The sequence below is a fragment of the Lissotriton vulgaris genome, chromosome 2_1 (assembly GCF_964263255.1).
Source record: "Lissotriton vulgaris chromosome 2_1, aLisVul1.2, whole genome shotgun sequence".
Lineage (NCBI taxonomy): Eukaryota > Metazoa > Chordata > Amphibia > Caudata > Salamandridae > Lissotriton > Lissotriton vulgaris.
The window spans coordinates 920,680,140-920,695,214 of record NC_141687.1 but is presented as its reverse complement, the minus strand read 5'-3'; the positions used below and the strand labels follow the sequence as shown (position 1 = coordinate 920,695,214).

General features: G+C 49.8%; 1 protein-coding gene across 1 annotated transcript in view; it reads left to right on the top strand.

Annotated features, from left to right (window-relative positions):
- Window positions 1–15,075, top strand: part of RSPO1 (R-spondin 1) — a 381,570-nt gene that overhangs the window by 330,011 nt on the left and 36,484 nt on the right. The gene's annotated exons all lie outside the window — the stretch shown is intronic.

Sequence of the window (15,075 nt, the reverse complement as noted above, 5' to 3'; positions counted from 1 at the left end):
AGATGTTATCACTGACCGTCAAATCAATGAGGCATATTCCTGGTTTATATTAGACAAAGCAAAAACGTGGACCAGTGATCTGGACGCAGAAGATGGAGTAAATGCTTTCCGTTTCCCTAGATGGTGCAGTCAGGTCGGTAGAAAGTTAATTTCAAAGACATTATTTTATTGGAGTTTTATATAGCGTGAACTAGACCCAAAGGTACTAAGCGCTTTACATAAGCACCAATTATGTTACAGACGGAGGGTTAGGCACGGGGAGATTAAGTGATTTGCCAAGAATCACAGGATTTTGAGTTTCCCTGCTGAGTGATTTGAACCCAATTCCCCAGCACCGAGGTCGACCATCCTAGCCGTTAGGCCACATTCTCTCCACATTAAACACATAGGTAGCCCTGACCGTGTGAAATTAATCCATAAAAAAGGGAAATCAAGTGCAGTATTCCTAATTCATCTGGTAATCCTGCATTTCAGTGGGCATTCTCAGGGTACCACTCACACAGTGCTTAATTTGAGCTGGTGCTTTCCAGTGCTTAGCATGGGAACTTTAATGTTACCACCGGCTCTTATAACAGCTGCCACATGGTGGCACTGTTTGTTTAATTTTGTTAGAAGCACAACAAAAAGTTATATGAATGGCTTTAGGGTGCCTATCTTTGGCGGTACAGGTGGAATTCTTTTTGCACTGGGTTAGCTACGGGGAGGCCAAAGTTATTAATTGTTAAGTAGTCAGGACTAAAGCATGAGGCCTGGACACAAGTAAAGTAATCTGCGCCTCTGCTGGTCACAACTCAGACTACCGCCTGTCCTAAATCCAGCCCTCAGCCCCGCCAAATGTGCAATCAAACACCCAAATAAATCATGACTGTGTAGAAGTCCCTTCTTCTGTGCTTCCCACCCACGCTCTTGGCTGGGTATCTCCTGTTGCAAAATCCTCATTGGCAACTCACTCCCCTTGGACCGTAAGAAAATAAATTGCAAATTTATGTTCTTTTCATTCTCTTACAAACCCTAGGGAGCAATGCAAGAAGCATGTTACACAATGGCACTGACACCTGAGAACGAGCTGTTTAGGTGTTTTTCTTTGTTGCAAGTGGCAACAAATGTCAGTGTTGCCAGTTCACAAGAGGCTGAGGCTGAGGCTGCGCCCTAGTTGTGGCTATACAAGATGTTCAGGGAGCGGGGGAGAACCTGTAGTTCAGAGTCAGACCCTGATCCCCTGTTTCAGATTCCTTGTGTCTTCTGATCAGGGATGGTGGAAGAAGGATGGGTACCAGAGGTCCAGAGGGTCGCCGCTACTCTCCCAGCAGGAGGGCTGTATTTATAGCACTGACATACGGTGTATCCCCACCTGAGGGGTCAAATGGTAATTGCATTACCTTGCTGTATGGACATGCTGACCTTCCTTCTATTGAGCTCTGTGCATGAGCAGTGTGCTGGAACTTACTTGGCCTACTGACCTAACAGCGAACTCTCTTACCCAAGTACAGTCCATGGTCAGCCGCGGCAGGTAAGTGTGCCCGTGGGTAATATTGCAAAACACTGAGAAAGTATTACTTCGAAATTGAAAGTATTACTTCGAAATTGAACATTTCAAAATTGAAATCATAAAAATGTGGGATAAAGTAGCAAAAAGGAAGCTAAAAGAGACAAGGGATGTTATGGAAAAGGGAAGGATTGGAAGAGAAGCAAAGGTAAGTGACAGTAGGGGACAGAAAGGGCATAAGGATACCATCTCGGGTAATGAATAAGAGGAGCAATTAACGAAACACAACAATTACAAGAAAAACGATGAAGGAAAATTGGTGAGCACACAAAGAACCATTCAAAATTATAAAAATGTCATAATAAAGGTAAAAAAGCAAGAAGCATAAAGTTCAGAGTAATACAACTGAAATTCAAATTAAAGTGGTACGTGGTGCTCATGAGCATGATATGGTACCCGTGAATTTGAATTGTGTGTACCCATGCTCCTCTTTAAACAGGTGCACATAAAATAGAATTTCATCAATCTTTGACCCTACTAGCTGCATAGATGCGTGGGGGCCTTGCAGACACAGATCTCTCTCTCTCTCTCTCTCTCTCCTCTCTTCTCTCTCTCTCTCTCTCTCTCTCTCTCTCTCTCTCTCATGCTCTGCCTGTTTGGGCAGCACATTAAAGTGTGCACCGGCCTCACAGGCTGCTCCACACATCCTTCCTTTCGATAAGGAGTTAACAATCTTTTTTGAGGAGGATCCACCATGAATAAGTGTGTGTCAAAACTGTGAAGCAAAAAATGCAGGGGGTGGCAATGTGAAATATGGAAGCTGGCCGCCTGTGTGAGTTCCTTGAAGCATTTTCCGAGTGGATATGGCTGGAAAGTTGTGGGAGGCAATAGTTAGCTGTGCTGTTTCAAGACGAAGCAAATAGGTGAAAACAGCTTTAAACTAGCACACATCCTGTGAAATGTATTTGGTGGACCGTAAAACATACCGACAGCAAATAAATACTGAAGAATAAATGTCCCTTCTTCTGTGCTTCCCACCCATGCTCTTGGCTGGGTATCTATTGTTGCAAAATCCTCATTGGCAACTCACTCGCCTTCGGACCATAGGAAAATAAATTGCAAATTTATGTTCTTTTCATTTACTTACAAACCCTAGGGAGCAATGCAAGAAGCATGTTACACAATGGCACTGACACCTGAGAACGAGCTGTTTAGATGTTTTTCTTTGTTGCAAGTTGCAACAAATGTCAGTGTTGCCAGTTCACAAGAGGCTTAGTTTGCGCCCTTGTTGTGGCTATACAAGATTTTCAGGGAGCGGGGGAGAATCTGTAGCTCAGAGTCAGACCCTGATCCCCTGTTTCAGATTCCTTGTGTCTTCTGATCAGGGATGGTGGAAGAAGGATGGGCACCAGAGGTCTAGAGGGTTGCCACTACTCTCCCAGCAGGAGGGCTGTATTTATAGCACTGACATACGGTGTATCCCCACCTGAGGGGTAAAATGGTACTTGCATTACCTTGCTGTATGGACATGCTGACCTTCCTTCTATTGAGCTCTGTGCATGAGCAGTGTGCTGGCACTTACTTGACCTACTGACCTAACAGCGAACTCTTTTACCCAAGTACAGTCCATGGTCAGCCGCAGCAGGTAAGTGTGGTGGGGCCGGTTTGGAGGGGGGGGTCGACAGACGACTACGGGGGGAAATCAAATAAATAATTCATTTTCCCTCCTCGTCATCTGTCAAAATCACCCCCACCCGGCCCCTCCGCTGTTACCTGCACAGGCCGCGGCTGTCCATGGTGCAGTCCAGCCAATGGGAAGGCTGCATGTTGAGCTTGCTCTGGCAGGGTTTCTGTAAAGCTCTGCTTCTAGAAGCAGCCTAGTACAAGTCACTTCCTAGGCTGGTGGGACGTGTCCACCAGCAACGGTAACCGTACCTAGGAGGAACATAAAGCTGTGAAAAGAGCATATGTCTCTTTAATCATAGGGGATTGGTGAAGGTTTCAGCAGAGCAGGAACCCTTCAACAATCGTCAACATTCTTGCCCACAAAACTGCTCAGAGGTGGGAAACTGTTGACTGCCCGAAAACATGCTGTTGAACTCTGGGACCTACTCGACTCAACCTCCCCAGACGTCGCCTTCCTGGCGGAGACCTGGCCGAACCCCGCCTCTGCATCCAACATAGCCATAGCCGTCCCAGACGGCTACAAGATCACCTGCAAGGACCGCACGAACAGAGCAGGAGAAGGAATCTCTATCGTCCACAGGAACACTCTCAGAGTCTCGACCAACACCAACGACACCCTCAGCACCGCCGAACACCTGCACTTCCAGATCCACACTGACCCCAACATCACCCTCAGAGGAACCCTCATCTACAGACCGCCCAGACCCCGACCACAGTTCAGCGACTCCATCGCCAACTTCGTCAGCACACATGCCCTCGCCTCCCCGGACTACATCCTCCTCGGGGACCTGAACTTCTACCTTGGGAACAATGACGACACCAACTCCACCACCCTGATCAACAACCTAGCCAACCTTGAACTCATCACAACACCCACCCACTCCGCCGGTCACATGCTTGACCCCATCTTCTCCGCAAGCCCCCACGTCTCCTTCAACCATACCACCGAACTCCAGTGGACCGACCACCGCTGCATCCACTTCACCTTCATGAAAACCCACCACGCACCACCGCACCCAACAGATGCCTCACCGCTGCTGGAGCCAAGTCACCGAAGACCAGCTAACTACCACCCTCGCCCAGTGCCCACCCGCCGACCATACGGACCCCGACACCGCCACCGGCACCCTCAGACAGTGGATCAACAACTGTGCCAACACCCTCTCCCCGATCAAGAAACCCTCCAACAATCATACCAACAAGAAAGCCAGCTGGTTCACTGAAGACCTCCAGGCCTCCAAGCAAACCTGCCGAAAGCTGGAGAAGATCTGGCTCCGTGAACGAACACCGGACATCCACGTCGCCCACAAGAATGCCACCCGCAAACACCATCACCTCATCAGATATGCCAAAAGGACCTCCTTCAAAGACCGCCTAGACAACAACGTGCACAACAGCAGCAAGGAGCTCTTCAACATCGTGAAGGAACTCTCCAACCCCAGCTCCAACACCAACGACGTTCCACCTTCGCAAGACCTGTGCGACTCGCTGGCCACCTTCTTCCACCGCAAGATCACAGACATCCACGACAGTTTCAACACCATGACCGCCCCGACAACCACTGAGACCTCTGCCCCCACGACGACCATCCGCACCAACCGCCTGCCCTACTGGACCAACATCAACGACGATGACACCATCAAAATCATGTAAACCATCCACTTCGTTTCTCCGTCAGATCCATGCCCACACCACATCTTCAACAAAGCCAGCACATCCATCGAACCCCATCTCCGGAAAGTCATCAACACCTCCTTCGAGACAGCAACCTTCCCGGAGAGCTGGAAGCACGCTGAGATCAACGCCTTACTCAAGAAACCCAAGGCGGACCCCAAGGACCTCAAGAACTTCCGGCCCATTTCCCTGCTCCCGATCCCGGCAAAGTTCATCGAAAAGACAGCCAGCGAACAACTGACCCGCTACCTTGAGGAGAACAACATTCTGGACCCTTCCCAGTCCGGGTTCAGCAGCAACCACAGCACGGAGACTGCCCTCATCGCCGCCACCGATGACATCAAGTCCCTGCTGGGCAACGGAGAAACTCCGGTCCTCATCCACCTGGACCTGTCAGCCACCTTTGACATGGTCTGTCACCACACACTATGAACACGCCTCCACTATGCTGAGATCCAAGAGAAGGCCCTGGACTGGACCCCCTCCTTCCTCTCCGGCAGAACACAGAGCGTCCGCCTTCCCCCCTTCCACTCCGAAGCCACCGAGATCATCTGCAACATACCCCAGGGCTTATCCCTCAGCCCAGCTCTGTTTAACATCTACATGGCACCCCTCGCACACGTCGCCCATCGGCACAACCTCAACATCCTCTCCTACGCCAATGACACCCAGCTGATACTCTCCCTCACCAAGGACCCCCACACCACAAAAACCAACCTTCACGAAGGAATGAAGGCCGTTGCTGAATGGATGAGGAACAGCCGACTGAAGCTGAACTCGGACAAGATGGAGGTCCTCATCCTCAGATCCAACCCTTCGGCCTGGGACGACTCCTGGTGGCCGACCGCACTGGGAACCGCTCCAACACCCACCGACCACGGACGCAACTTAGGGGTCATCCTCGAATCCATGGCTAAACAGGTCAGCGCCGCCTCCTCCTCCTGCTTCAACACCCTCCGCATGCTCCGTAGGATCTACAAGTGGATCCTCACTGAAACGAGAAGAACAGTCACCCAGGTCCTTGTCAGCAGTAGTTTGGACTATGGAAATGCCCTCTATGCAGGAGCCTCGGCCAAACTCATGAGACGGCTCCAACGCATCCAGAACACCTCTGCACGCCTGATCCTCGACATCCCTCGCCGCAGCCACATCACACCCCACCTGAGAGACCTTCACTGGCTCCCGGTCAAAAAGAGGATAACCTTCAAGCTCCTCACCCATGCACACAAGGCACTCCACAACACCGGACCAACGTACCTCAACAGACGACTCAGCTTCTACACCCCCACCCGCCAGCTCCGATCCACCGACCTCGCCCTCGCTACAGTCCCCCGGCAGATCGTTCTCCCACCTCGCTGCAAAGACCTGAAACACCCTCCCCATCCACCTACGGCAGACCCAAGACCTGCTGACCTTCAGAAAACTCCTCAAGACCTGGCTTTTCTAGCAGTAGCAGCATTCCCCACCCCAGCGCCTTGAGACCCTCATCGGTGAGTAGTGCGCTTTACAAATGATATGATTGATTGATTGACTAACAGTAGAGGCTTCACTAGTTGTCAATTACTCAAAGCGACCCTTCTGCCTTTGCTGCTTTGCAGGTAGGGCAACCCTATTAACAGGGGGCATTCTAATGGAAATTGACCTGTCTGGGACCGCTGTGCGAGACATGATGGACCTGAGGCGTAGAAATCATAAATAACCCCCTAACATGCAAGAAAAAAATACACTGAGCTACTCGATTTTTATATGGCAAAAATAAATTTCCACTTTGCGGGTTTCTTTCTACAATACAAAAATAATGCTGGCCGTCAAGACATAACAAAGTATACAAAAATGTGATGGATGGAATGCTTGAATTAATCTCAGCTACTGGTAATTCCTTAAGGCCGCATTCCCATCCATTATTATTTTGCACACCATGCCACCTCAGTTTGGACCCAGCCATATGTAAATCAGTCTTGACCCTGCTCCAATGGGAATAGTCTTTCTGGGAAATGCCAGGCCAGGTCCTCCATGAACGGGTACACAAGCAAATCAGGACCGGTTTCGCCCTAGTTAAGGCTTATCAGTCAAGTATTCAGCCTTGACTGTTCCCTTAGGAGCAATTCAAGCATTACATCCATCACTTTTTGTATACTACAGTGTATCACCCTACATTGGATGGATACGCCCAGACATGGGTCCTATGCACACAGTGCCATTGGAACCAAACTATACCGGGCTGATGAGCCCTAATAATAGCAAACCCGGTCCTGGTTTTTTTCGCTTCGTCAGCCTTGCTTCCGGATGCCAGATGTTGTCACTACAAACTACAAAGTTTACCATGGCTCAAAGCCTGCAGCACCTTGCAGTCAGTGTCTGGCCTATGTCTGTACCACAAGCCCCTAGCCAGGACCCATGCCAAGACCCGATTCTACGTAGGACAGGAACGCAGGGGCTGGAATGATGAAACGCGGGCAGCATTGGTATGCTGGTGCCCTCTCACACCCTTACTTCATGACCCTCACTGCAGTCCCCTCAGCAGAGATCGGTGCAACCTGCTGTGTAATCCGCTGTGAGAAGAAGAGAAGAAGGGAAGAAGGGGAAAAAGGCACAAAGAAGCTAAACATCTTGAGGGCTTTAGGTCAGGAGGTGCCAGAGTTGTAGCGGCGAGGATGGCTGGCTGGTGTAATGGGTTTTCAGGTGTCCTCGTGCCCATCCTCCAGGCATTAAAGCTGCACTGAATCGTTGACCCCCCAAGCAGCAGCACAGTCTGCAGAGGAAGGCGACACCAGTGAGGACTGCCCTTCTGTTGCTCATATTGCCCTTAGCCCCCTGAATTTAGTCTGAATAACTCCCTCAAGTGCCCAACCTTCAAGCTCATTCCACGGCTTCAAATAGCGCATGATACATTGCTTAATCGGCGCTTGACTGCAATGTGGTATACCATATTGCCCCAGGACTCTACATAGGAACCTCCTGGGGACAGCAGCAAAAAGCATCCCAGGTGCAAAGGAAAATAAGGACTAGGCTGCTGGCACTGCACGACGCACGGAAGCAGACAGCGTAAGGTTGGTGTAGCCTGTGTGCGCTAAAGTGCCCACCCCGACTCTACTAACCATAACCGCAAAACCCTGCACTCAACTTGTTGCCTACTCACAGCAAATACAACTGCAACCCTCAACAGGAACGGCTACCAGAGATTTATTTTCAACTATTTGAAAGCTTCCTGTGGTTCTCAAGGAGTTAGAGGAGGAGCTTGAAGAGCAAAAGTGCGTAAGACCACTAGCTAGCCCACTCCAAACTGAATGAAACATCAGGGCAACACCCCCTTGCTCGCCCACCTCCCCTCAAAGCTCTGTGGCCCCGCAAAAGGCCTGCAAAAGGCTTCAAAAGGTCTGAAAGTTCCAAAGTCTTCACCATGCAGTCAGGCAGTGAAAGAGCACCACAACCCTTGACAAGAAGAAAGAAAAAGCTCCAAACTCTGTTATTAACAAAATGCATCAAAGCCATACCAGCTTGGGAAAAACAGTCAATAATTTCACAAGTGGCTCACATGTTTGAAAGATCTACAAAAATAACACAAACAGTTTATTTTCTAAAGGACACTGTCAGGTGATTTTTCACCCCCCATGTAACGCACACTTACTCCCAGCTCCTATCTCACCACCCAAAAGTGACAACAACTTTCTTCAAGAGCCAAACCAAACCCTGAGCCATGTACAGGGCCCTTGGACTTAGTAGTAAAGGTTAAGCAGGAAAAGAACATAGAGTCTGCTTGGCTTCCATAACCGACTTGGAGCTACTATAACTGAGGTTATCACCTCCACGTTTCTCCCTTGCTCATTCGGTATTGCAAATGCCACCCAGATTGCTATTGACAAATCATGCCCCATTTCCAATCTAGGTTAGAGTTAAAACAACCAAGGGCAAAACACCTTGGACCTACAACCGGTAGCGCAACCCACATCCGACCGCAAAGCAACTGGCACTCTGGAGTTCCACCAGCCGCGTTCTGTCTCTGCGTTGAGCTCACTTCAGCATACCTCTAGCTTACAAAATTACCAACAGAAGGGCGAACTACACCTCCAGAATTTAACACCAATAATGAGAGACCATGGGCCTAAGGTCGCATACCCCTACATAGAGGGGGTAATTACAGCAAAAACACACCATCTCTAAGCAGCATCCCACCCTCAATGCCCCAAGCCACAAGGCTCAAAGAGGATGTAGGGGCTCAAACAGAATTCTCTGGACAACACAAGAGTTTAAGGAAAAATCTTGCCGAACCCCACCAAATTCGTGACTCCCCATAGATAAGGGGATCTGGGTCTGTATGAGACATTTTGTTCAGAACGTCAAAGCTGACTCTTGATGCCCTAACTTACCAGTCCAAGGAAATGGCTTTTCAAGTGAAAGTTGAAATGTATTTGCTTAAGTTAATTAAAACCATTGCATTACAATAAAATAACAATTAAAAAAGGAACCATTGTTCTTGAAAGTTAAAGGTTCAGCTAAGGTGCAATTGTTTTGAGCTGTCATATGACTCGGTGGTTATCTCTTGTTTCACTGCGACCGGCCCCATGGAGCAGTGTCACCCATCTGCCTCTTCAATTTTCCAGAACTTGTTTCCTTTCCGTTCTCCTCGTGGGTTCTAGTTCTCTTATAAGGAGCTTGTGCTTTGCAGCTTTATGGGAAATAATTACAGTTTTTTGTAGGTCTTGGTGCAAATGTTATGTGTTATCATGTGCCCCAGGGGCTTGTTGTCGAATTTACTTTTGACCATTGCTCTGTTCTCAGCCCCGGTGGAGGATCACACCCGTCTGCCTTGTCAATTGTCCAAATCTACGTTCATTTCTGTTCTCCTCAAACTCCATTGGTCCTAGATCATTTATAAAGTGCTTGTGAGAATGCAATGCGATTTTATGACAATTTAGCACAGACGTCTCTGTGAGTTAAACGGTTTGAGGACTTCAAGTGGACCTGCTCAACCTTATGGCCGAATCAGTTTCAGGAATTGACCACCAGCTGGTCGACATAAATAAACTGATTATCTAGGCACAAAACCACGCCCCACAACCAACATTGACTGTACTTGTGCACCGGTGGTTAGTAAGCTCACAACAATCCCAGAGCCACTTTAATAGAAGATCTAAAAATGAACCTCAATACTCCCTGTTGCAACAACGACCCACAACTGTTAGTATAACAGGCCTGGGCAAGTGTTGAACACTGTGCCCCCACTAAAATAAACACTGGTTTTCCGGGGGATGAAGAATGTTCTCAATGCATCTTTATAAAAGATGTAGTAGATAATCTCACTCAAGCTGTGGACACACAACAGGAGTGGTCCCTAGCGATTCTCAACCATCCCTCCAAGTTTCATCAAGCCTAGTTACATCGAAGAAACTGAAGAAAAAACAGTGCAATGCAAGAAACAAAAAAAGAGTAAGCCTTGTAAGTATAAGTACAAGTAAGCCAACTGACAACAAAACTGCACTTTAGGAAGAGTCAATGCAAACTGACCGCAAGGACTCATTTAGGAAGCGTAAACCCTTTCCCTTATTTAACAAAAAACAGGTAAGACCATCCATAGGTAGCTCCACTGTCAAAGTTGGTAAGGAAGACATCCTAATGAGGTGTACCGTCCCAAGACTGCAAGCTCCCTCACTGAGCTAACTCGGGGGGATAAAAGCCACAGGGAGGCGGCCCAACCCCTCCATTGAAATAAGATTAACAGTGATGTAAGTCTAGAGGTCTTAATATCTAACAAAGACTGGTCTCCTGATTTACCCACACATCAACACAGAGCAATAAACAGCAGCATTAACATCAATCCGGGGGTGCAGGGGCACCCACCAGCTGCCACCACCCTTCTGACCGGATCCACTGACCCTTCGTCGGTCCAAAAATTTAGAGAAAACAGCTCAGCAAAGTCAGCATCTGACAACACTGGTCAATTACCCGAAACATTACCTGATCGAAATCAAAAAGTTATTATTGCAGAATATCAGTCCAAGGGGAGGCACAACATTCGTATTCGTGGTAACAACCTAAAATGACTACAGGCAGTCTCCACCTTAGAACAGACGACCACAGATGATATTGAATCTGTTGAATTCTTGGTTTCGACAGACAACAAGATCAGGGTCATTACACAGGCCCCCGCAGCCCCCACATTGAGGGGGGCCCCAGGCTCCAGGGGCCCCCTCACTTACTTCATCATGAATAATGGGAATGGTGCGTGGTGGTGCGCAGTGCGCAAGGCAGCTTTAATAAATTAAATGGTGCACAAGGCATGCATGCATGCCTGGGCCCCCGCTGGGACTCAGAAGCTAATAACCATTAAATGGTGTGCAAGTTGCGCAACAACAACTGCTGCCCACAGTGCACAGACTAGTGCACAAGCGCTGAGCCCCTGATGCTCTTAATAAATGGTGCACAGCCGTGGCCGGGGCCGCAGCCAGAGGCTCTTTATAATAAATGCTGGGTGGATGGGTGGTGGGTTCGAGCAGGCGGTGCGCAGTTGCTTCCGCGATGCGTGTGCTCGCTCTTCAGGCTGGGGGGGCAGGGCTGTTGACCAATGCCCTGATTTGAATTTGTCTGACTCCTGACACGTGCATTAAGCGTGCGCAATTAAAAGTGTGTGTGAGGCATCCCATGAAGAACTTGAACCAGCCTCGCAGCCGCTCCTGCGCAGGACTGTCAAAGTCAGTCATCGGCACCCATAATTTAATTTAATTTATTAGCCCCCCCGGCCCCTGCTTGGCTAACCTTGCCCTGTCCCTATCCTGCTGCCTGGCCGTCCTGCTCGCGCCTAACAAGCTGCAGGCGAGGCCCAGCCCTAAGGTCAGGTGAGTCAGAGTCTGCGCTGCGTCCACTCTGAGGCCAAGCCATCTAGCTGGTCAGCCTCTTCCGTCGACAGCTTCGGCTGCTATTTGCGCTTAAGGGCGGGGGGTGGTGCTAAAGGCTGTCTTCTCCCGGGTGGCAGGTCGGTTGACATTACGCCCCAACGGTCAGCTTCTTTGGGGCCATCATGGTGGTCAGTTACTTCAGGCCGCCTTTCTCACTACCGGTCAGCTTCTTTGAGTAACGAGACGACAGAAGGCATTCAGCAGCCACCTCTGCAGGCAACGGTCATGCACCAGAAGGTGTTTCTCCCTCCATTCTCCCCGGATGGCTGGCAGCATGCTGGGCTGCTGATGGGTGCTCCAGCATGTAGGGGGCAACTTGGGGATCAGATATGTGTCTGGCTTTATGTACAGTCCTCACTTCTTTTTAGATGTTCCCGCTCCTCTCACTGGGAGGTGCTTCGTGCACTTCAACTTCTGTGAAGACTTTTTTTTGCCCACACAGGCACTGCCGCAATGGGAGGCCTCTCACCTCTTGCAGGAGGTTTGGCAGTGTGAGCAATGGTGCTAACTGTGCAGTCAAAGATCAGGGAGGTTGGCGGCAGAGTCAAAGATCAGGGGGGTTGGGGCAAAGTCAGTCAAGTCAGACCGCACCTCACAAAGATCGGAAGGGTTGGGGCTGAGTCAAAGATCAGGGGGTTGCGGGCAGAGTTAAAGATCAGGGGGGCTGGGGGCAGAGTCATTCATTTCAGATCGCGCCTTACAAAAATCAGAAGGGTTGAGGCCTGTGCTCACAAAGGGTCGAGGAGGGAAGGGGTGCAGGACATCTGTAAGACTCACACTGCCACAGCAGAAGTGCTGTGTCTCCTGGGGTGCCGGTGCTTCCCGGTCCGGGGGGGCGGCTGTAAAGGCTGATGGCAGTTTGCATTGGACAATAAAGACTGCACCTGCCTCTGGTGTTTACACAGCACTTTGTCACTTTGTGGTGGTAGTCAAATGTTTTGATGCCATGGGCTTGATGCTTGATAGGGCCGAGCGGTGCTTATTACTGTGGCTTCACGGCTGCAATGGGGATCATGGTATTCTGTCTCCCACAGAATCCAACTGGTACTTCACCTGGCAGTCTCAGCAGAAAGGCCAAGTAATGAATGTGAACCACCCCCACCCCCACCCCCAGCCAGTGACTTGGGGCACCATGACAACCTCTCACTGGGCCCCCACTGTCTCTTCCTTCGCATAGAAGGTCAGAGGGCCAGCCAGGGACTCACCCCCCTTGAAACACCATGACAACCTCCCAAGGGGCCCAGACTCTCTCTTCCTTCACATACAAGGTCAGCCAGGGGCTCACATCCCGCCTTGGGGCATCACGACACCCTCTCAAGGGGCCCCCAATGGGTCTTCCTTCATATACAAGGTCAGCCAGGGAGACACACCCCTTGGGGCACCATGACACCCTCTCAAGGGGTCCCACTGTCTCTTCTTTCACATGTGAGGTCAGAGGGTCAGCCAAGGACTAAATTCCCTTGGGGCACCATGACACCCTCCAAAGCCTCCCCCACCCACTGCCTCTTCCTTCTCATACAAGGTCAGCCAGGGACTCTCACCCCTTGGGGCACCATGACAACCTCTCAAGGGGCCCCCACTGTCTCTTTCTTCACATGTGAAGTCAGAGGGTTAGCAAGGGGCTCTCACCAGTCGAGACACTATGACACCTTCTCATTGGGCCCCCACTGTCTCTTCCTTCACATACAAGGTCAGCCAGGGACTCACATTCCTTAGGGCACCATGACAACCTCTCAAGGGGTCCCACTGTCTCTTCTTTCACATGTGAGGTCAGAGGGTCAGCCAAGGACTAAATTCCCTTGGGTCACCATGACACCCTCCCAAGCCTCCCCCACCCACTGCCTCTTCCTTCTCATACAAGGTTAGCCAGGGACTCTCACCCCTTGGGGCACCATGACAACCTCTCAAGGGGCCCCCACTGTCTCTTTCTTCACATGTGAGGTCAGAGGGTTAGCAAGGGGCTAACACCAGTCGAGACACTATGACACCCTCTCATTGGGCCCCCACTGTCTCTTCCTTCACATACAAGGTCAGCCAGGGAGACACACCCCTTGGGGCACCATGACACCCTCTCAAGGGGTCCCACTGTCTCTTCTTTCACATGTGAGGTCAGAGGGTCAGCCAAGGACTAAATTCCCTTGGGGCACCATGACACCCTCCCAAGCCTCCCCCACCCACTGCCTCTTCCTTCTCATACAAGGTTAGCCAGGGACTCTCACCCCTTGGGGCACCATGACAACCTCTCAAGGGGCCCACACTGTCTCTTTCTTCACATGTGAGGTCAGAGGGTTAGCAAGGGGCTCACACCAGTCGAGACACTATGACACCCTCTCATTGGGCCCCCACTGTCTCTTCCTTCACATACAAGGTTAGCCAGGGACTCACATTCCTTAGGGCACCATGACAACCTCTCAAAGGGCCCCACTGTTTCTTCCTTCATGTGAGAAGTGGGCCTGGTATATGCTATCCACTAGTTCTAGTGGGCTCCTTGTACCAGTCAAAACAACCCTTATTGATGGTAGGTTAAAGACAACCTTTATTGAAAGCTATCCTAGTGGTAACTATGGAGAGAACCTTTCAGGCTAAGTCTTGAAGGAATGTAAAGCAGCTTTTCTTACCAGTCTATAATCTCTTGAATAACCAAATGAAAGGAGATCCATACAAGGTATATGTAAAAAAATATATATTTATTCCTAAAACACTCCCCACTAATCTCTTCATGAGATTCGAGGTCAAAGCACATACGTTGCAATCAATAAAACACAGTAAATTAGCACAATATGCAACAGGTACTGGGGGGGGGAACCATATACTAAATTAGTGGTATGAGAACCATGACTTGACTAGACACAGTGCCTAGAGCATGTAGAATTGTTGGGGCTCCACAGAACCACCCAAGGTAGTGACACAGGAGACCCATGGGGGACGAGGGCAGTGTCTGAACACAGGCATGAGCCCAGTACAATGCTATGAGAAAGTTGCGGCTGAGAAATTAGAGTTTAAGGACACTTAGCGGTGGATTAGGAACAAACTGCTTCCGACTTAGAAGGTTCTAATGTCAACACCCACGGGAGCACGCGAGTACTCGTGTCACCTAACCCAGGGAAGTCGGGTGCATGGGTGTCAAATACCAGAATAACAATAGTTTAACTTATACCTGAAACCCTACTCCGCAATAAATAACATGCTGAGTTACTTCAAGTGTCCAGGAATGCACCCTGCATTCAGACAACTCACTCTTCTTTCTAGCACCTTTACTTTTAAGCTCACCCTGCACTCACAGCAATCACAATGCACTCGCACCATTCACCCTCTCACCCTGCACTAACAGTCATC